A 21,627-nucleotide genomic window follows, 5' to 3' on the forward strand; every position below is an offset into this window, starting at 1 on the left:
TAATCCATGCAAAATATCCCTCATCTTCCTTAATTCGTGCTGAGATGAGACCTGTCCCGATCTTCTTGCAACCTGCTTCTGATCTGCCTTGCAATATGGCGACGGAAGACATGCTCTGATCATCCTTGCACGTGTGGAAGATCGTGTTTGCTATATAAAGACCTGCTCTGGTCTTCCTTGCTAAATGCTGAGGCTCTTCCTTGCAAGATGCTGATAGGAGAGCTTCTCTGGTCTTTCTGGCCAAGGTGTGGCAGATATTCCTTGCAAGATGCTGTGAGGACACCTGGTCTAACCTACCTAGCAAAATATTGCAGATTCTCCACAGAGGGTGCTGATAGAAGACCTGCGATTATCAACCTTGCAAGACATCACGGATCTACTGCGCAAGATAGCAGACCTGCTCTGATCTCCCTTGGATGTGACTACTGGTCATCCTTGCAAGATGCTGAGGGCAAGTTGAGGGAGATGTTCCCATGTGCGCGTGCGTCTCTGCCTTCAATGGGTCTGAGCCCAGTTCAGGCATCAGGAGGCTCACAGGTGAGTGAAATTATTCTCCCTCCTGCTCTCTGGAAAATTTTGGGTAGGTATGCATAGGGTTCACTTCTCCTTTTTCACTTGTTATGTTCGCTTGAAAAGGTTTGTGGGGAAAAATAGGACTTTTAACTATATTTCATGATTGCACATCAAGACCAGGGCATATGCAGAGTGCTACGCCCTTAGAGAGACATGTTTGCCGGGTCCTGAATGTGTGTTTTTGTGTGTGTGCTTGCACATCATATACGGTTGTTTGCGTAGCATGGGTTTTAGCAAACACCTCGACAGTCTGTCAACCAGTGGTCTAGGCCAGGCAAACACAGTGGTAACTTCTCATGTGCTTCTTCACGTATGTTTGTCACACTCACCCTGCGCATAAGGAGGTCTGCATGCTGTCGAGCAGCTGTGGCTCCTCTCTGGTTAAAAACTTCACTTCTTCTTACTGAGGAAAAGTATGGGTGCTAATTTCATTGCTCAAAGGCTTCATGATTTTTTTAATTATTCATTTTAATATTGGGTTTATATACAGAATAATGTATTTTAAAAATACTGGCTGATGCTCTTGTTGGGTGCATGCAAATGTTGACTCGTGTGTGTGTGTGTGTGTGTGTGTGTATGGGTGTGTGAGTGTTTCAGTGTGATTGCACATCACACAAGAGTCCTTGTGTAACTAGGATTTACGAAACACCTTGGAAGTCAGTCGACCAGTGGTCTAGGTAACTCAAACACTGTTGTACTTTCTGATATGCCAATTTACATGTGTTTATCAAATTGGTGCTGCTCCTCAGAGCAGTGAAGGCTGTCAAACAACTCAGGCTGCACATTGGCTAACTAATTCACCTCCTCCTACGCTGCAGTAATTCTGAGTCTGGTTTCAATTCTCACATGTTTCAGGATTTTCTTTAATTCTAAATTTTAAAATCAGATTAAAGAAAATCAGATTGTTATATTGAAGAATGTTATTTAAAGAAATTGGCCGATTATCTTGCCGTGCAAGCTCAAATGTTAACTTTTGTGTTTGTGTGTGTGTGTGTGTGTGTTATTGTATGCTGTAATTCTGAGGAAGACAGACGACTGATGACTAGGAAGGGCCTAAGAGACAGGCCAACAAAGAAATTCAGGTGTCGAAAAATATATATATATATAGCCAAATCTGATGGTAGGCAAAACATGCTGATACTACACACCTAGAAGCAGCTGCTGCATGAGATGACCTGCCAAGCTACTTCACACAGTCCCCTTTCTGGAAAATGTTCGCAGCACCACTCCCTAACCCACAGATGATAGGATCTTCCTTGTGAGATGGGATCAATCGGATGTGCCCTTCCTTGAAAACTCCACTGACCTTCCCTGCAACATGCTGATAGAAGGCCTGTTCTGATCTGCTTTGCAAAATTGCTGATATATCTATCAAGATGCTGGGAGAAGACCTGGCCACATTTTCCTTGAAAGATGCTTTCGATGTGCCATGCAAGATGGTGAGAGAAGACGTACTAGGGTGTTCCTAGTAAGAGGTCGCTAATCTTCCTTGCAAGATGCCGGGAGAACCTGCTCTGAGCTGTCTTTCAAGATGTCGTTCATATTTCTTCACGGTGCTGAAAGAAGTCCTACTCTGATCTGCCTTGCAAGATGCCGGTAGACGAACAGCCATGATGTTCCTCGCAAGTTGCTCCAGCCCTTCCCTGCAAGGTGCCAGAGAAGAACCGCAAGATATCCCTGTTACCCTGAACGGGTGCTGAGAGAAGACCTGGTCTGATCTTCCTTTCAAGATGCTTCCATCAGCCTTGCAGGATGCTGATGGAAGACCTGGTGTGATCTGCCATGCCAGATTTTGCGGATCTCCTTACCCAGAGGCTGATACAATACTTGCTGAGATCTTCCTTGCAAGATGTGCCTGGCCTTCTGATCTGCCATGCAAGATATTGCTGACCTTCATTGCAAGATGCTGATACAAGACCTGCTTTAGCCTTGTTGCAAGTAATCCCTGGTCTTCCTTTAGAGGTGCTGAGGCAAGACCCGCTCTGATCTTTCTGGCAAGATTTTGCTGATCTTCCTTGCAAGATGCTGACCGCAGACCGGCTCTGACCTGCCTTGCAAGATGTCGCCGATCGTCCTTAGAAGATGCTGACATATGACCTGGCCTGATATTGCATGCAAAATATCCCTCGTCTTCCTTAAATCGTGCTGAGATGAGACCTGTCCCGATCTTCTTGCAACCTGCATATGATCTGTCTTGCAAGATGGCGACGGAAGACGTGCTCTGATCTTCCTTGCACGTGTGGATGATCGTGTTTGCACTATAGAAGACCTGCTCTGGTCTTCCTTGCTAAATGCTGAGGATCTTCCTTGCAAGATGCTGATAGGAGAGCTTTTCTGGTCTTTCTGGCCAAGATGTGGCAGATATTCCTTGCAAGATGCTGTGAGGACACCTGGTCTAAGCTACGTAGCAAGATATTGCAGATTCTCGACAGAGGATGCTGATAGAAGACCTGCGCTAATCAACCTTGCAAGACATCACCGATCTGCTGGGCAAGATAGCAGACCTGCTCTGATCTCCCTTGGATGTGAGTACTGGTCATCCTTGCAAGATGCTGAGGGCAAGCTGAGGGAGATGTTCCCATGTGCGCGTGCGTCTCTGCCTTCAATGGGTGTGAGCCCAGTTCAGGCATCAGGAGGCTCACAGGTGAGTGAAATTATTCTCCCTCCTGCTCTCTGGAAAATTTTGGGTAGGTATGCATAGGGTTCACTTCTCCTTTTTCACTTCTTATGTTTGCTTCAAAAGTTTTTGGGGGAAAAATAAGACTTTTATCTATATTTCATAATTGCACATCAAGACCAGGGCATATGCAGAATGCTATGCCCTTAGAGAGACATGTTTGGGGGGTCCTGAATGTGTGTGTGTGTGTGTGTGGGTGTGTGCTTGCACATCATATATGGTTGTTTGCGTAGCATGGGTTTTAGCAAACACCTCGACAGTCTGTCAACCAGTGGTCTAGGCCAGGCAAACACAGTGGTAACTTCGCATGTGCTTCTTTACGTATGTTTGTCACACTCACTCTTCTCATAAGGAGGTCTGCATGCTGTCGAGCAGCTCTGGCTCCTTCCTGGTTAATAACTTCACCTCTTCTTACTGAGGAATAGTATGGGTGCTAATTTCATTGCTCAAAGGCTTCATGATTTTTTAAATTATTCATTTTAATATTGGGTTTATATACAGAATAATGTATTTTAAAAATACTGGCTGATGCTCTTGTTGGGTGAACGCAAATGTTGACCGGTGTGTGTGTGTGTGTGTGTGTATGGGTGTGTGAGTGTTTCCGTGTGATTGCACATCACACAAGAGTCCTTGTGTAACTAGGATTTACCAAACACCTTAGAAGTCACTCGACCAGTGGTCTAGGTCACTCAAACACTGTTGTACTTTCTGATATGCCAATTTACATGTGTTTATCAAATTGGTGCTGCTCCTCAGAGCTGTGCAGGCTGTCAAACAACTCAGGCTACACATTGGCTTACATTCACCACCTACTATGCTGCAATAATTCTGGGTCTGGTTTCATTTCTCACATGTTTCAGGATTTTCTTTAATTCTACATTTTAAAATCAGATTAAAGAAAATCAGATTGTTATATTGAAGAATGTTATTTATAGAAATTGGCCGATTATCTTGCCGTGGAAGCTCAAATGTTAACTTTTGTGTTTGTGTGTGTGTGTGTGTGTGTGTTATTGTATGCTGTAATTCTGAGAAAGACAGACGACTGATGACTAGGAAGGGCCTAACAGACAGGCCGACAAAGAAATTCAGGTGTCGAAAAATATATATACATAGCCAAATCTGATGGTAGGCACAACATGCTGATACTACACACCTAGAAGCAGCTGCTGCATGAGATGACCTGCAGAGCTACTTCACACAGTACCCTTTCTGGAAAATGTTCCCAGCACCACTCCCTAACCCACAGATGATAGGATCTTCCTTGTGAGATGGGATCAATCGGATGTGCCCTTCCTTGAAAACTCCACTGACCTTCCCTGCAACATGCTGATAGAAGGCCTGCTGTGATCTGCTTTGCAAAATTGCTGATATATCTATCAAGACTGGAGAAGACCTGGCCACATCTTCCTTGAAAGATGCTTTCGATGTGCCATGCAAGATGGTGAGAGAAGCCGTACTAGGGTGTTCCTAGTAAGAGGTCGCTAATCTTCCTTGCAAGATGCCGGGAGAACCTGCTCTGAGCTGTCTTTCAAGATGTCTTTCATATTTCTTCACAGTACTGAAAGAAGTCCTACTCTGATCTTCCCTGATCTGCCTTGCAAGATGCCGGTAGACGACCAGCCATGATGTTCCTCACAAGTTGCTCCAGCCCTTCCCTGCAAGATGCCAGAGAAGAACCGCAAGATATCCCTGTTACCCTTAATGGGTGCTGAGAGAAGACCTGGTCTGATCTTCCTTTCAAGATGCTTCCATCAGCCTTGCAGGATGCTGACGGAAGACCTGGTGTGATCTGCCATGCCAGATTTTGCGGATCTCCTTACCCAGAGGCTGATACAATACTTGCTGAGATCTTCCTTGCAAGATGTGCCTGGCCTTCTGATCTGCCATGCAAGATATTGCTGACTTTCCTTGCAAGATGCTGATACAAGACCTGCTTTAGCCTCGTTGCAAGTAATCCCTGGTCTTCCTTTAGAGGTGCTGAGGCAAGAACCGCTCTGATCTTTCTGGCAAGATTTTGCTGATCTTCCTTGCAAGATGCTGACCGCAGACCGGCTCTGACCTGCCTTGCAAGATGTCGCCGATCGTCCTTAGAAGATGCTGACAGATGACCTGGCCTGATAATCCATGCAAAATATCCCTCATCTTCCTTAATTCGTGCTGAGATGAGACCTGTCCCGATCTTCTTGCAACCTGCTTCTGATCTGCCTTGCAATATGGCGACGGAAGACATGCTCTGATCATCCTTGCACGTGTGGAAGATCGTGTTTGCTATATAAAGACCTGCTCTGGTCTTCCTTGCTAAATGCTGAGGCTCTTCCTTGCAAGATGCTGATAGGAGAGCTTCTCTGGTCTTTCTGGCCAAGGTGTGGCAGATATTCCTTGCAAGATGCTGTGAGGACACCTGGTCTAACCTACCTAGCAAGATATTGCAGATTCTCCACAGAGGATGCTGATAGAAGACCTGCGATTATCAACCTTGCAAGACATCACGGATCTACTGGGCAAGATAGCAGACCTGCTCTGATCTCCCTTGGATGTGACTACTGGTCATCCTTGCAAGATGCTGAGGGCAAGTTGAGGGAGATGTTCCCATGTGCGCGTGCGTCTCTGCCTTCAATGGGTCTGAGCCCAGTTCAGGCATCAGGAGGCTCACAGGTGAGTGAAATTATTCTCCCTCCTGCTCTCTGGAAAATTTTGGGTAGGTATGCATAGGGTTCACTTCTCCTTTTTCACTTGTTATGTTTGCTTGAAAAGGTTTGTGGGGAAAAATAGGACTTTTAACTATATTTCATGATTGCACATCAAGACCAGGGCATATGCAGAGTGCTACGCCCTTAGAGAGACATGTTTGCCGGGTCCTGAATGTGTGTTTTTGTGTGTGTGCTTGCACATCATATACGGTTGTTTGCGTAGCATGGGTTTTAGCAAACACCTCGACAGTCTGTCAACCAGTGGTCTAGGCCAGGCAAACACAGTGGTAACTTCTCATGTGCTTCTTCACGTATGTTTGTCACACTCACCCTGCTCATAAGGAGGTCTGCATGCTGTCGAGCAGCTGTGGCTCCTCTCTGGTTAAAAACTTCACTTCTTCTTACTGAGGAAAAGTATGGGTGCTAATTTCATTGCTCAAAGGCTTCATGATTTTTTTAATTATTCATTTTAATATTGGGTTTATATACAGAATAATGTATTTTAAAAATACTGGCTGATGCTCTTGTTGGGTGCATGCAAATGTTGACTCGTGTGTGTGTGTGTGTGTGTGTGTGTGTATGGGTGTGTGAGTGTTTCCGTGTGATTGCACATCACACAAGAGTCCTTGTGTAACTAGGATTTACCAAACACCTTGGAAGTCAGTCGACCAGTGGTCTAGGTAACTCAAACACTGTTGTACTTTCTGATATGCCAATTTACATGTGTTTATCAAATTGGTGCTGCTCCTCAGAGCAGTGAAGGCTGTCAAACAACTCAGGCTGCACATTGGCTAACTAATTCACCTCCTCCTACGCTGCAGTAATTCTGAGTCTGGTTTCAATTCTCACATGTTTCAGGATTTTCTTTAATTCTAAATTTTAAAATCAGATTAAAGAAAATCAGATTGTTATATTGAAGAATGTTATTTAAAGAAAATGGCCGATTATCTTGCCGTGCAAGCTCAAATGTTAACTTTTGTGTTTGTGTGTGTGTGTGTGTGTGTTATTGTATGCTGTAATTCTGAGGAAGACAGACGACTGATGACTAGGAAGGGCCTAAGAGACAGGCCAACAAAGAAATTCAGGTGTCGAAAAATATATATATATATAGCCAAATCTGATGGTAGGCACAACATGCTGATACTACACACCTAGAAGCAGCTGCTGCATGAGATGACCTGCCAAGCTACTTCACACAGTCCCCTTTCTGGAAAATGTTCGCAGCACCACTCCCTAACCCACAGATGATAGGATCTTCCTTGTGAGATGGGATCAATCGGATGTGCCCTTCCTTGAAAACTCCACTGACCTTCCCTGCAACATGCTGATAGAAGGCCTGTTCTGATCTGCTTTGCAAAATTGCTGATATATCTATCAAGATGCTGGGAGAAGACCTGGCCACATTTTCCTTGAAAGATGCTTTCGATGTGCCATGCAAGATGGTGAGAGAAGACGTACTAGGGTGTTCCTAGTAAGAGGTCGCTAATCTTCCTTGCAAGATGCCGGGAGAACCTGCTCTGAGCTGTCTTTCAAGATGTCGTTCATATTTCTTCACGGTGCTGAAAGAAGTCCTACTCTGATCTGCCTTGCAAGATGCCGGTAGACGACCAGCCATGATGTTCCTCGCAAGTTGCTCCAGCCCTTCCCTGCAAGGTGCCAGAGAAGAACTGCAAGCTATCCCTGTTACCCTTAATGGGTGCTGAGAGAAGACCTGGTCTGATCTTCCTTTCAAGATGCTTCCATCAGCCTTGCAGGATGCTGATGGAAGACCTGGTGTGATCTGCCATGCCAGATTTTGCGGATCTCCTTACCCAGAGGCTGATACAATACTTGCTGAGATCTTCCTTGCAAGATGTGCCTGGCCTTCTGATCTGCCATGCAAGATATTGCTGACCTTCATTGCAAGATGCTGATACAAGACCTGCTTTAGCCTTGTTGCAAGTAATCCCTGGTCTTCCTTTAGAGGTGCTGAGGCAAGACCCGCTCTGATCTTTCTGGCAAGATTTTGCTGATCTTCCTTGCAAGATGCTGACCGCAGACCGGCTCTGACCTGCCTTGCAAGATGTCGCCGATCGTCCTTAGAAGATGCTGACATATGACCTGGCCTGATATTGCATGCAAAATATCCCTCGTCTTCCTTAAATCGTGCTGAGATGAGACCTGTCCCGATCTTCTTGCAACCTGCATATGATCTGTCTTGCAAGATGGCGACGGAAGACGTGCTCTGATCTTCCTTGCACGTGTGGATGATCGTGTTTGCACTATAGAAGACCTGCTCTGGTCTTCCTTGCTAAATGCTGAGGATCTTCCTTGCAAGATGCTGATAGGAGAGCTTTTCTGGTCTTTCTGGCCAAGATGTGGCAGATATTCCTTGCAAGATGCTGTGAGGACACCTGGTCTAAGCTACGTAGCAAGATATTGCAGATTCTCGACAGAGGATGCTGATAGAAGACCTGCGCTAATCAACCTTGCAAGACATCACCGATCTGCTGGGCAAGATAGCAGACCTGCTCTGATCTCCCTTGGATGTGACTACTGGTCATCCTTGCAAGATGCTGAGGGCAAGCTGAGGGAGATGTTCCCATGTGCGCGTGCGTCTCTGCCTTCAATGGGTGTGAGCCCAGTTCAGGCATCAGGAGGCTCACAGGTGAGTGAAATTATTCTCCCTCCTGCTCTCTGGAAAATTTTGGGTAGGTATGCATAGGGTTCACTTCTCCTTTTTCACTTCTTATGTTTGCTTCAAAAGTTTTTGGGGGAAAAATAAGACTTTTATCTATATTTCATAATTGCACATCAAGACCAGGGCATATGCAGAATGCTATGCCCTTAGAGAGACATGTTTGGGGGGTCCTGAATGTGTGTGTGTGTGTGTGTGTGTGGGTGTGTGCTTGCACATCATATATGGTTGTTTGCGTAGCATGGGTTTTAGCAAACACCTCGACAGTCTGTCAACCAGTGGTCTAGGCCAGGCAAACACAGTGGTAACTTCGCATGTGCTTCTTTACGTATGTTTGTCACACTCACTCTTCTCATAAGGAGGTCTGCATGCTGTCGAGCAGCTCTGGCTCCTTCCTGGTTAATAACTTCACCTCTTCTTACTGAGGAATAGTATGGGTGCTAATTTCATTGCTCAAAGGTTAAATGATTTTTTTAATTATTCATTTTAATATTGGGTTTATATACAGAATAATGTATTTTAAAGATACTGGCTGATTCTCTTGTTGGGTGCACGCAAATGTTGACCCGTGTGTGTGTGTGTATGTGTGTATGGGTGTGTGAGTGTTTCCGTGTGATTGCACAACCACACAAGTGTCCTTGTGTAAATAGGATTTACCAAACACCTTGGATATCAGTCGACCAGTGGTCTAGGTCACTCAAACACTGTTGTACTTTCTGATATGCCAATTTATATGTGTTTATCAAATTGATGCTGCTCCTCAGAGCTGTGCAGGCTGTCAAACAACTCAGGCTACCCATTGGCTAACAAATTCACCACCTACTACGCTGCAAAAATTCTGGGTCTGGTTTCATTTCTCACATGTTTCAGGATTTTCTTTAATTCTACATTTTAAAATCAGATTAAAGAAAATCAGATTGTTATATTGAAGAATATTATTTAAAGAAATTGGCCAATTATCTTGCCGTGCAAGCTCAAAAGTTAACTTTTGTGTTTGTGTGTGTGTGTGTGTGTGTGTGTGTGTGTTATTGTATGCTGTAATTCTGAGGAAGACAGACGACTGATGACAAGGAAGGGCCTAACAGACAGGCCCACAAAGAAATTCAGGTGTCGAAAAATATATATACATAGCCAAATCTGATGGTAGGCACAACATGCTGATACTACACACCTAGAATCAGCTGCTGCATGAGATGACCTGCAGAGCTACTTCACACAGTCCCCTTTCTGGAAAATGTTCGCAGCACCACTCCCTAACCCACAGATGATAGGATCTTCCTTGTGAGATGGGATCAATCGGATGTGCCCTTCCTTGAAAAGTCCACTGACCTTCCCTGCAACATGCTGATAGAAGGCCTGTTCTGATCTGCTTTGCAAAATTGCTGATATATCTATCAAGATGCTGGGAGAAGACCTGGCCACATTTTCCTTGAAAGATGCTTTCGATGTGCCATGCAAGATGGTGAGAGAAGACGTACTAGGGTGTTCCTAGTAAGAGGTCGCTAATCTTCCTTGCAAGATGCCGGGAGAACCTGCTCTGAGCTGTCTTTCAAGATGTCGTTCATATTTCTTCACGGTGCTGAAAGAAGTCCTACTCTGATCTGCCTTGCAAGATGCCGGTAGACGACCAGCCATGATGTTCCTCGCAAGTTGCTCCAGCCCTTCCCTGCAAGGTGCCAGAGAAGAACCGCAAGATATCCCTGTTACCCTGAACGGGTGCTGAGAGAAGACCTGGTCTGATCTTCCTTTCAAGATGCTTCCATCAGCCTTGCAGGATGCTGATGGAAGACCTGGTGTGATCTGCCATGCCAGATTTTGCGGATCTCCTTACCCAGAGGCTGATACAATACTTGCTGAGATCTTCCTTGCAAGATGTGCCTGGCCTTCTGATCTGCCATGCAAGATATTGCTGACCTTCATTGCAAGATGCTGATACAAGACCTGCTTTAGCCTTGTTGCAAGTAATCCCTGGTCTTCCTTTAGAGGTGCTGAGGCAAGACCCGCTCTGATCTTTCTGGCAAGATTTTGCTGATCTTCCTTGCAAGATGCTGACCGCAGACCGGCTCTGACCTGCCTTGCAAGATGTCGCCGATCGTCCTTAGAAGATGCTGACATATGACCTGGCCTGATATTGCATGCAAAATATCCCTCGTCTTCCTTAAATCGTGCTGAGATGAGACCTGTCCCGATCTTCTTGCAACCTGCATATGATCTGTCTTGCAAGATGGCGACGGAAGACGTGCTCTGATCTTCCTTGCACGTGTGGATGATCGTGTTTGCACTATAGAAGACCTGCTCTGGTCTTCCTTGCTAAATGCTGAGGATCTTCCTTGCAAGATGCTGATAGGAGAGCTTTTCTGGTCTTTCTGGCCAAGATGTGGCAGATATTCCTTGCAAGATGCTGTGAGGACACCTGGTCTAAGCTACGTAGCAAGATATTGCAGATTCTCGACAGAGGATGCTGATAGAAGACCTGCGCTAATCAACCTTGCAAGACATCACCGATCTGCTGGGCAAGATAGCAGACCTGCTCTGATCTCCCTTGGATGTGACTACTGGTCATCCTTGCAAGATGCTGAGGGCAAGCTGAGGGAGATGTTCCCATGTGCACGTGCGTCTCTGCCTTCAATGGGTGTGAGCCCAGTTCAGACATCAGGAGGCTCACAGGTGAGTGAAATTATTCTCCCTCCTGCTCTCTGGAAAATTTTGGGTAGGTATGCATAGGGTTCACTTCTCCTTTTTCACTTCTTATGTTTGCTTCAAAAGTTTTTGGGGGAAAAATAAGACTTTTATCTATATTTCATAATTGCACATCAAGACCAGGGCATATGCAGAATGCTATGCCCTTAGAGAGACATGTTTGGGGGGTCCTGAATGTGTGTGTGTGTGTGTGTGGGTGTGTGCTTGCACATCATATATGGTTGTTTGCGTAGCATGGGTTTTAGCAAACACCTCGACAGTCTGTCAACCAGTGGTCTAGGCCAGGCAAACACAGTGGTAACTTCGCATGTGCTTCTTTACGTATGTTTGTCACACTCACTCTTCTCATAAGGAGGTCTGCATGCTGTCGAGCAGCTCTGGCTCCTTCCTGGTTAATAACTTCACCTCTTCTTACTGAGGAATAGTATGGGTGCTAATTTCATTGCTCAAAGGTTAAATGATTTTTTTAATTATTCATTTTGATATTGGGTTTATATACAGAATAATGTATTTTAAAGATACTGGCTGATTCTCTTGTTGGGTGCACGCAAATGTTGACCCGTGTGTGTGTGTGTATGTGTGTATGGGTGTGTGAGTGTTTCCGTGTGATTGCACATCCACACAAGTGTCCTTGTGTAAATAGGATTTACCAAACACCTTGGATGTCAGTCGACCAGTGGTCTAGGTCACTCAAACACTGTTGTACTTTCTGATATGCCAATTTATATGTGTTTATCAAATTGGTGCTGCTCCTCAGAGCTGTGCAGGCTGTCAAACAACTCAGGCTACCCATTGGCTAACAAATTCACCACCTACTACGCTGCAAAAATTCTGGGTCTGGTTTCATTTCTCACATGTTTCAGGATTTTCTTTAATTCTACATTTTAAAATCAGATTAAAGAAAATCAGATTGTTATATTGAAGAATATTATTTAAAGAAATTGGCCAATTATCTTGCCGTGCAAGCTCAAAAGTTAACTTTTGTGTTTGTGTGTGTGTGTGTGTGTGTGTGTTATTGTATGCTGTAATTCTGAGGAAGACAGACGACTGATGACAAGGAAGGGCCTAACAGACAGGCCCACAAAGAAATTCAGGTGTCGAAAAATATATATACATAGCCAAATCTGATGGTAGGCACAACATGCTGATACTACACACCTAGAAGCAGCTGCTGCATGAGATGACCTGCAGAGCTACTTCACACAGTCCCCTTTCTGGAAAATGTTCGCAGCACCACTCCCTAACCCACAGATGATAGGATCTTCCTTGTGAGATGGGATCAATCGGATGTGCCCTTCCTTGAAAACTCCACTGACCTTCCCTGCAACATGCTGATAGAAGGCATGCTCTGATCTGCTTTGCAAAATTGCTGATATATCTATCAAGATGCTGGGAGAAGACCTGGCCACATCTTCCTTGAAAGATGCTTTCGATGTGCCATGCAAGATGGTGAGAGAAGACGTACTAGGGTGTTCCTAGTAAGAGGTCGCTAATCTTCCTTGCAAGATGCCGGGAGAACCTGCTCGGAGCTGTCTTTCATATTTCTTCACGGTGCTGAAAGAAGTCCTACTCTGATCTTCCCTGATCTGCCTTGCAAGATGCCGGTAGACGACCAGCCATGATGTTCCTCGCAAGTTGCTCCAGGCTTCCCTGCAAGGCGCCAGAGAAGAACCGCAAGATATCCCTGTTACCCTGAACGGGTGCTGAGAGAAGACCTGGTCTGATCTTCCTTTCAAGATGCTTCCATCAGCCTTGCAGGATGCTGATGGAAGACCTGGTGTGATCTGCCATGCCAGATTTTGCGGATCTCCTTACCCAGAGGCTGATACAATACTTGCTGAGATCTTCCTTGCAAGATGTGCCTGGCCTTCTGATCTGCCATGCAAGATATTGCTGACCTTCATTGCAAGATGCTGATACAAGACCTGCTTTAGCCTCGTTGCAAGTAATCCCTGGTCTTCCTTTAGAGGTGCTGAGGCAAGACCCGCTCTGATCTTTCTGGCAAGATTTTGCTGATCTTCCTTGCAAGATGCTGACCGCAGACCGGCTCTGACCTGCCTTGCAAGATGTCGCCGATCTTCCTAGGAAGATGCTGACAGATGACCTGGCCTGATAATCCATGCAAAATATCCCTCATCTTCCTTAAATTGTGCTGAGATGAGACCTGTCCCGATCTTCTTGCAACCTGCATCTGATCTGCCTTGCAAGATGGCGACGGAAGACGTGCTCTGATCTTCCTTGCACGTGTGGATGATCGTGTTTGCACTATAGAAGACCTTCTCTGGTCTTCCTTGCTAAATGCTGAGGATCTTCCTTGCAAGATGCTGATAGGAAAGCTTTTCTGGTCTTTCTGGCCAAGATTTGGCAGATATTCCTTGCAAGATGCTGTTAGGACACCTGGTCTAAGCTATGTAGCAAGATATTGCAGATTCTCGACAGAGGATGCTGATAGAAGACCTGCACTAATTAACTGTGCAAGACATCACCGATCTGCTGGGCAAGATAGCAGACCTGCTCTAATCTCCCTTGGATGTGACTACTGGTCATCCTTGCAAGATGCTGAGGGCAAGCTGAGGGAGATATTCCCATGTGCGCGTGCGTCACCGACTTCAATGAGTCTGAGCCCAGTTCAGGCATCAGGAGGCTCACAGGTGAGTGAAATTATTCTCCCTCCTGCTCTCTAGAAAATTTTGGGTAGGTATGCATAGGGTTCACTTCTCCTTTTTCACTTGTTATGTTCGCTTGAAAAGGTTTGTGGGGAAAAATAGGACTTTTATCTATATTTCATGATTGCACATCAAGACCAGGGCATATGCAGAGGGCTACGCCCTTAGAGAGACATGTTTGGGGGGTCCTGAATGTGTGTTTGTGTGTGTGTGCTTGCACTTCATATACGGTTGTTTGCGTAGCATGGGTTTTAGCAAACACCTCGACAGTCTGTAAACCAGTGGTCTAGGCCAGGCAAACACAGTGGTAACTTCTCATGTGCTTCTTCACGTATGTTTGTCACATCCACCCTGCTCATAAGGAGGTCTGCATGCTGTCGAGCAGTTTTGGATCCTCTCTGGTTAAAAACTTCACCTCTTCTTACTGAGGAAATGTATGGGTGCTAATTTCATTGCTCAAAGGCTTCATGATTTTTTAAATTATTCATTTTAATATTGGGTTTATATACAGAATAATGTATTTTAAAAATACTGGCTGATGCTCTTGTTGGGTGAACGCAAATGTTGACCCGTGTGTGTGTGTGTGTGTGTGTGTGTATGGGTGTGTGAGTGTTTCCGTGTGATTGCACATCACACAAGAGTCCTTGTGTAACTAGGATTTACCAAACACCTTAGAAGTCACTCGACCAGTGGTCTAGGTCACTCAAACACTGTTGTACTTTCTGATATGCCAATTTACATGTGTTTATCAAATTGGTGCTGCTCCTCAGAGCTGTGCAGGCTGTCAAACAACTCAGGCTACACATTGGCTAAGAAATTCACCACCTACTACGCTGCAATAATTCTGGGTCTGGTTTCATTTCTCACATGTTTCAGGATTTTCTTTAATTCTACATTTTAAAATCAGATTAAAGAAAATCAGATTGTTTTATTGAAGAATGTTATTTATAGAAATTGGCCGATTATCTTGCCGTGGAAGCTCAAATGTTAACTTTTGTGTTTGTGTGTGTGTGTGTGTGTGTGTGTTATTGTATGCTGTAATTCTGAGGAAGACAGACGACTGATGACTAGGAAGGGCCTAACAGACAGGCCGACAAAGAAATTCAGGTGTCGAAAAATATATATACATAGCCAAATCTGATGGTAGGCACAACATGCTGATACTACACACCTAGAAGCAGCTGCTGCATGAGATGACCTGCAGAGCTACTTCACACAGTACCCTTTCTGGAAAATGTTCGCAGCACCACTCCCTAACCCACAGATGATAGTATCTTCCTTGTGAGATGGGATCAATTGGATGTGCCCTTCCTTGAAAACTCCACTGACCTTCCCTGCAACATGCTGATAGAAGGCCTGCTCTGATCTGCTTTGCAAAATTACTGATATATCTATCAAGACTGGAGAAGACCTGGCCACATCTTCCTTGAAAGATGCTTTCGATGTGCCATGCAAGATGGTGAGAGAAGCCGTACTAGGGTGTTCCTAGTAAGAGGTCGCTAATCTTCCTTGCAAGATGCCGGGAGAACCTGCTCTGAGCTGTCTTTCAAGATGTCGTTCATATTTCTTCACAGTACTGAAAGAAGTGCTACTCTGATCTTCCCTGATCTGCCTTGCAAGATGCCGGTAGACGACCAGCCATGATGTTCCTCACAAGTTGCTCCAGCCCTTCCCTGCAAGATGCCAGAGAAGAACCGCAAGATATCCCTGTTACCCTTAATGGGTGCTGAGAGAAGACCTGGTCTGATCTTCCTTTCAAGATGCTTCCATCAGCCTTGCAGGATGCTGATGGAAGACCTGGTGTGATCTGCCATGCCAGATTTTGCGGATCTCCTTACCCAGAGGCTGATACAATACTTGCTGAGATCTTCCTTGCAATATGTGCCTGGCCTTCTGATCTGCCATGCAAGATATTGCTGACTTTCCTTGCAAGATGCTGATACAAGACCTGCTTTAGCCTCGTTGCAAGTAATCCCTGGTCTTCCTTTAGAGGTGCTGAGGCAATAACCGCTCTGATCTTTCTGGCAAGATTTTGCTGATCTTCCTTGCAAGATGCTGACCGCAGACCGGCTCTGACCTGCCTTGCAAGATGTCGCCGATCGTCCTTAGAAGATGCTGACAGATGACCTGGCCTGATAATCCATGCAAAATATCCCTCATCTTCCTTAATTCGTGCTGAGATGAGACCTGTCCCGATCTTCTTGCAACCTGCTTCTGATCTGCCTTGCAATATGGCGACGGAAGACATGCTCTGATCTTCCTTGCACGTGTGGAAGATCGTGTTTGCTATATAAAGACCTGCTCTGGTCTTCCTTGCTAAATGCTGAGGCTCTTCCTTGCAAGATGCTGAAAGGAGAGCTTCTCTGGTCTTTCTGGCCAAGGTGTGGCAGATATTCCTTGCAAGATGCTGTGAGGACACCTGGTCTAACCTACCTAGCAAGATATTGCAGCTTCTCCACAGAGGATGCTGATAGAAGACCTGCGATTATCAACCTTGCAAGACATCACCGATCTGCTGGGCAAGATAGCAGACCTGCTCTGATCTCCCTTGGATGTTACTACTGGTCATCCTTGCAAGATGCTGAGGGCAAGTTGAGGGAGATGTTCCCATGTGCGCGTGCGTCTCTGCCTTCAATGGGTCTGAGCCCAGTTCAGGCATCAGGAGGCTCACAGGTGAGTGAAATTATTCTCCCTCCTGCTCTCTGGAAAATTTTGGGTAGGTATGCATAGGGTTCACTTCTCGTTTTTCACTTGTTATGTTTGCTTGAAAAGGTTTGTGGGGAAAAATAGGACTTTTAACTATATTTCATGATTGCACATCAAGACCAGGGCATATGCAGAGTGCTACGCCCTTAGAGAGACATGTTTGCCGGGTCCTGAATGTGTGTTTTTGTGTGTGTGCTTGCACATCATATACGGTTGTTTGCGTAGCATGGGTTTTAGCAAACACCTCGACAGTCTGTCAACCAGTGGTCTAGGCCAGGCAAACACAGTGGTAACTTCTCATGTGCTTCTTCACGTATGTTTGTCACACTCACCCTGCTCATAAGGAGGTCTGCATGCTGTCGAGCAGCTGTGGCTCCTCTCTGGTTAAAAACTTCACTTCTTCTTACTGAGGAAAAGTATGGGTGCTAATTTCATTGCTCAAAGGCTTCATGATTTTTTTAATTATTCATTTTAATATTGGGTTTATATACAGAATAATGTATTTTAAAAATACTGGCTGATGCTCTTGTTGGGTGCATGCAAATGTTGACTCGTGTGTGTGTGTGTGTGTGTTTGTATGGGTGTGTGAGTGTTTCCGTGTGATTGCACATCACACAAGAGTCCTTGTGTAACTAGGATTTACCAAACACCTTGGAAGTCAGTCGACCAGTGGTCTAGGTCACTCAAACACTGTTGTACTTTCTGATATGCCAATTTACATGTGTTTATCAAATTGGTGCTGCTCCTCAGAGCTGTGAAGGCTGTCAAACAACTCAGGCTGCACATTGGCTAAATAATTCACCTCCTCCTACGCTGCAGTAATTCTGAGTCTGGTTTCAATTCTCACATGTTTCAGGATTTTCTTTAATTCTAAATTTTAATATCAGATTAAAGAAAATCAGATTGTTATATTGAAGAATGTTATTTAAAGAAATTGGCCGATTATCTTGCCTTGCAAGCTCAAATGTTAACTTTTGTGTTTGTGTGTGTTATTGTATGCTGTAATTCTGAGGAAGACAGACGACTGATGACAAGGAAGGGCCTAACAGACAGGCCAACAAAGAAATTCAGGTGTCGAAAAATATATATACATAGCCAAATCTGATGGTAGGCACAACATGCTGATACTACACACCTAGAAGCAGCTGCTGCATGAGATGACCTGCAGAGCTACTTCACACAGTCCCCTTTCTGGAAAATGTTCGCAGCACCACTCCCTAACCCACAGATGATAGGATCTTCCTTGTGAGATGGGATCAATCGGATGTGCCCTTCCTTGAAAACTCCACTGACCTTCCCTGCAACATGCTGATAGAAGGCATGCTCTGATCTGCTTTGCAAAATTGCTGATATATCTATCAAGATGCTGGGAGAAGACCTGGCCACATCTTCCTTGAAAGATGCTTTCGATGTGCCATGCAAGATGGTGAGAGAAGACGTACTAGGGTGTTCCTCGTAAGAGGTCGCTAATCTTCCTTGCAAGATGCCGGGAGAACCTGCTCTGAGCTGTCTTTCATATTTCTTCACGGTGCTGAAAGAAGTCCTACTCTGATCTTCCCTGATCTGCCTTGCAAGATGCCGGTAGACGACCAGCCATGATGTTCCTCGCAAGTTGCTCCAGCCCTTCCCTGCAAGGTGCCAGAGAAGAACCGCAAGATATCCCTGTTACCCTGAACGGGTGCTGAGAGAAGACCTGGTCTGATCTTCCTTTCAAGATGCTTCCATCAGCCTTGCAGGATGCTGATGGAAGACCTGGTGTGATCTGCCATGCCAGATTTTGCGGATCTCCTTACCCAGAGGCTGATACAATACTTGCTGAGATCTTCCTTGCAAGATGTGCCTGGCCTTCTGATCTGCCATGCAAGATATTGCTGACCTTCATTGCAAGATGCTGATACAAGACCTGCTTTAGCCTCGTTGCAAGTAATCCCTGGTCTTCCTTTAGAGGTGCTGAGGCAAGACCCGCTCTGATCTTTCTGGCAAGATTTTGCTGATCTTCCTTGCAAGATGCTGACCGCAGACCGGCTCTGACCTGCCTTGCAAGATGTCGCCGATCTTCCTAGGAAGATGCTGACAGATGACCTGGCCTGATAATCCATGCAAAATATCCCTCATCTTCCTTAAATTGTGCTGAGATGAGACCTGTCCCGATCTTCTTGCAACCTGCATCTGATCTGCCTTGCAAGATGGCGACGGAAGACGTGCTCTGATCTTCCTTGCACGTGTGGATGATCGTGTTTGCACTATAGAAGACCTTCTCTGGTCTTCCTTGCTAAATGCTGAGGATCTTCCTTGCAAGATGCTGATAGGAAAGCTTTTCTGGTCTTTCTGGCCAAGATTTGGCAGATATTCCTTGCAAGATGCTGTTAGGACACCTGGTCTAAGCTACGTAGCAAGATATTGCAGATTCTCCACAGAGGATGCTGATAGAAGACCTGCACTAATTAACTGTGCAAGACATCACCGATCTGCTGGGCAAGATAGCAGACCTGCTCTAATCTCCCTTGGATGTGACTACTGGTCATCCTTGCAAGATGCTGAGGGCAAGCTGAGGGAGATATTCCCATGTGCGCGTGCGTCACCGACTTCAATGAGTCTGAGCCCAGTTCAGGCATCAGGAGGCTCACAGGTGAGTGAAATTATTCTCCCTCCTGCTCTCTAGAAAATTTTGGGTAGGTATGCATAGGGTTCACTTCTCCTTTTTCACTTGTTATGTTCGCTTGAAAAGGTTTGTGGGGAAAAATAGGACTTTTATCTATATTTCATGATTGCACATCAAGACCAGGGCATATGCAGAGGGCTACGCCCTTAGAGAGACATGTTTGGGGGGTCCTGAATGTGTGTTTGTGTGTGTGTGCTTGCACTTCATATACGGTTGTTTGCGTACCATGGGTTTTAGCAAACACCTCGACAGTCTGTCAACCAGTGGTCTAGGCCAGGCAAACACAGTGGTAACTTCTCATGTGCTTCTTCACGTATGTTTGTCACATCCACCCTGCTCATAAGGAGGTCTGCATGCTGTCGAGCAGTTTTGGAACCTCTCTGGTTAAAAACTTCACCTCTTCTTACTGAGGAAATGTATGGGTGCTAATTTCATTGCTCAAAGGCTTCATGATTTTTTAAATTATTCATTTTAATATTGGGTTTATATACAGAATAATGTATTTTAAAAATACTGGCTGATGCTCTTGTTGGGTGAACGCAAATGTTGACCCGTGTGTGTGTGTGTGTGTGTGTGTGTATGGGTGTGTGAGTGTTTCCGTGTGATTGCACATCACACAAGAGTCCTTGTGTAACTAGGATTTACCAAACACCTTAGAAGTCAGTCGACCAGTGGTCTAGGTCACTCAAACACTGTTGTACTTTCTGATATGCCAATTTACATGTGTTTATCAAATTGGTGCTGCTCCTCAGAGCTGTGCAGGCTGTCAAACAACTCAGGCTACACATTGGCTAACAAATTCACCACCTACTACGCTGCAATAATTCTGGGTCTGGTTTCATTTCTCACATGTTTCAGGATTTTCTTTAATTCTACATTTTAAAATCAGATTAAAGAAAATCAGATTGTTTTATTGAAGAATGTTATTTATAGAAATTGGTCGATTATCTTGCCGTGGAAGCTCAAATGTTAACTTTTGTGTTTGTGTGTGTGTGTGTGTGTTATTGTATGCTGTAATTCTGAGGAAGACAGACGACTGATGACTAGGAAGGGCCTAACAGACAGGCCGACAAAGAAATTCAGGTGTCGAAAAATATATATACATAGCCAAATCTGATGGTAGGCACAACATGCTGATACTACACACCTAGAAGCAGCTGCTGCATGAGATGACCTGCAGAGCTACTTCACACAGTCCCCTTTCTGGAAAATGTTCGCAGCACCACTCCCTAACCCACAGATGATAGTATCTTCCTTGTGAGATGGGATCAATTGGATGTGCCCTTCCTTGAAAACTCCACTGACCTTCCCTGCAACATGCTGATAGAAGGCCTGCTCTGATCTGCTTTGCAAAATTGCTGATATATCTATCAAGACTGGAGAAGACCTGGCCACATCTTCCTTGAAAGATGCTTTCGATGTGCCATGCAAGATGGTGAGAGAAGCCGTACTAGGGTGTTCCTAGTAAGAGGTCGCTAATCTTCCTTGCAAGATGCCGGGAGAACCTGCTCTGAGCTGTCTTTCAAGATGTCGTTCATATTTCTTCACAGTGCTGAAAGAAGTACTACTCTGATCTTCCCTGATCTGCCTTGCAAGATGCCGGTAGACGACCAGCCATGATGTTCCTCACAAGTTGCTCCAGCCCTTCCCTGCAAGATGCCAGAGAAGAACCGCAAGATATCCCTGTTACCCTTAATGGGTGCTGAGAGAAGACCTGGTCTGATCTTCCTTTCAAGATGCTTCCATCAGCCTTGCAGGATGCTGATGGAAGACCTGGTGTGATCTGCCATGCCAGATTTTGCGGATCTCCTTACCCAGAGGCTGATACAATACTTGCTGAGATCTTCCTTGCAAGATGTGCCTGGCCTTCTGATCTGCCATGCAAGATATTGCTGACTTTCCTTGCAAGATGCTGATACAAGACCTGCTTTAGCCTCGTTGCAAGTAATCCCTGGTCTTCCTTTAGAGGTGCTGAGGCAAGAACCGCTCTGATCTTTCTGGCAAGATTTTGCTGATCTTCCTTGCAAGATGCTGACCGCAGACCGGCTCTGACCTGCCTTGCAAGATGTCGCCGATCGTCCTTAGAAGATGCTGACAGATGACCTGGCCTGATAATCCATGCAAAATATCCCTCATCTTCCTTAATTCGTGCTGAGATGAGACCTGTCCCGATCTTCTTGCAACCTGCTTCTGATCTGCCTTGCAAGATGGCGACGGAAGACATGCTCTGATCTTCCTTGCACTTGTGGAAGATCGTGTTTGCTATATAAAGACCT

The sequence above is a fragment of the Tenrec ecaudatus genome, chromosome 3, assembly GCF_050624435.1.
Source record: "Tenrec ecaudatus isolate mTenEca1 chromosome 3, mTenEca1.hap1, whole genome shotgun sequence".
In the NCBI taxonomy this organism is placed as follows: Eukaryota; Metazoa; Chordata; class Mammalia; order Afrosoricida; family Tenrecidae; genus Tenrec; species Tenrec ecaudatus.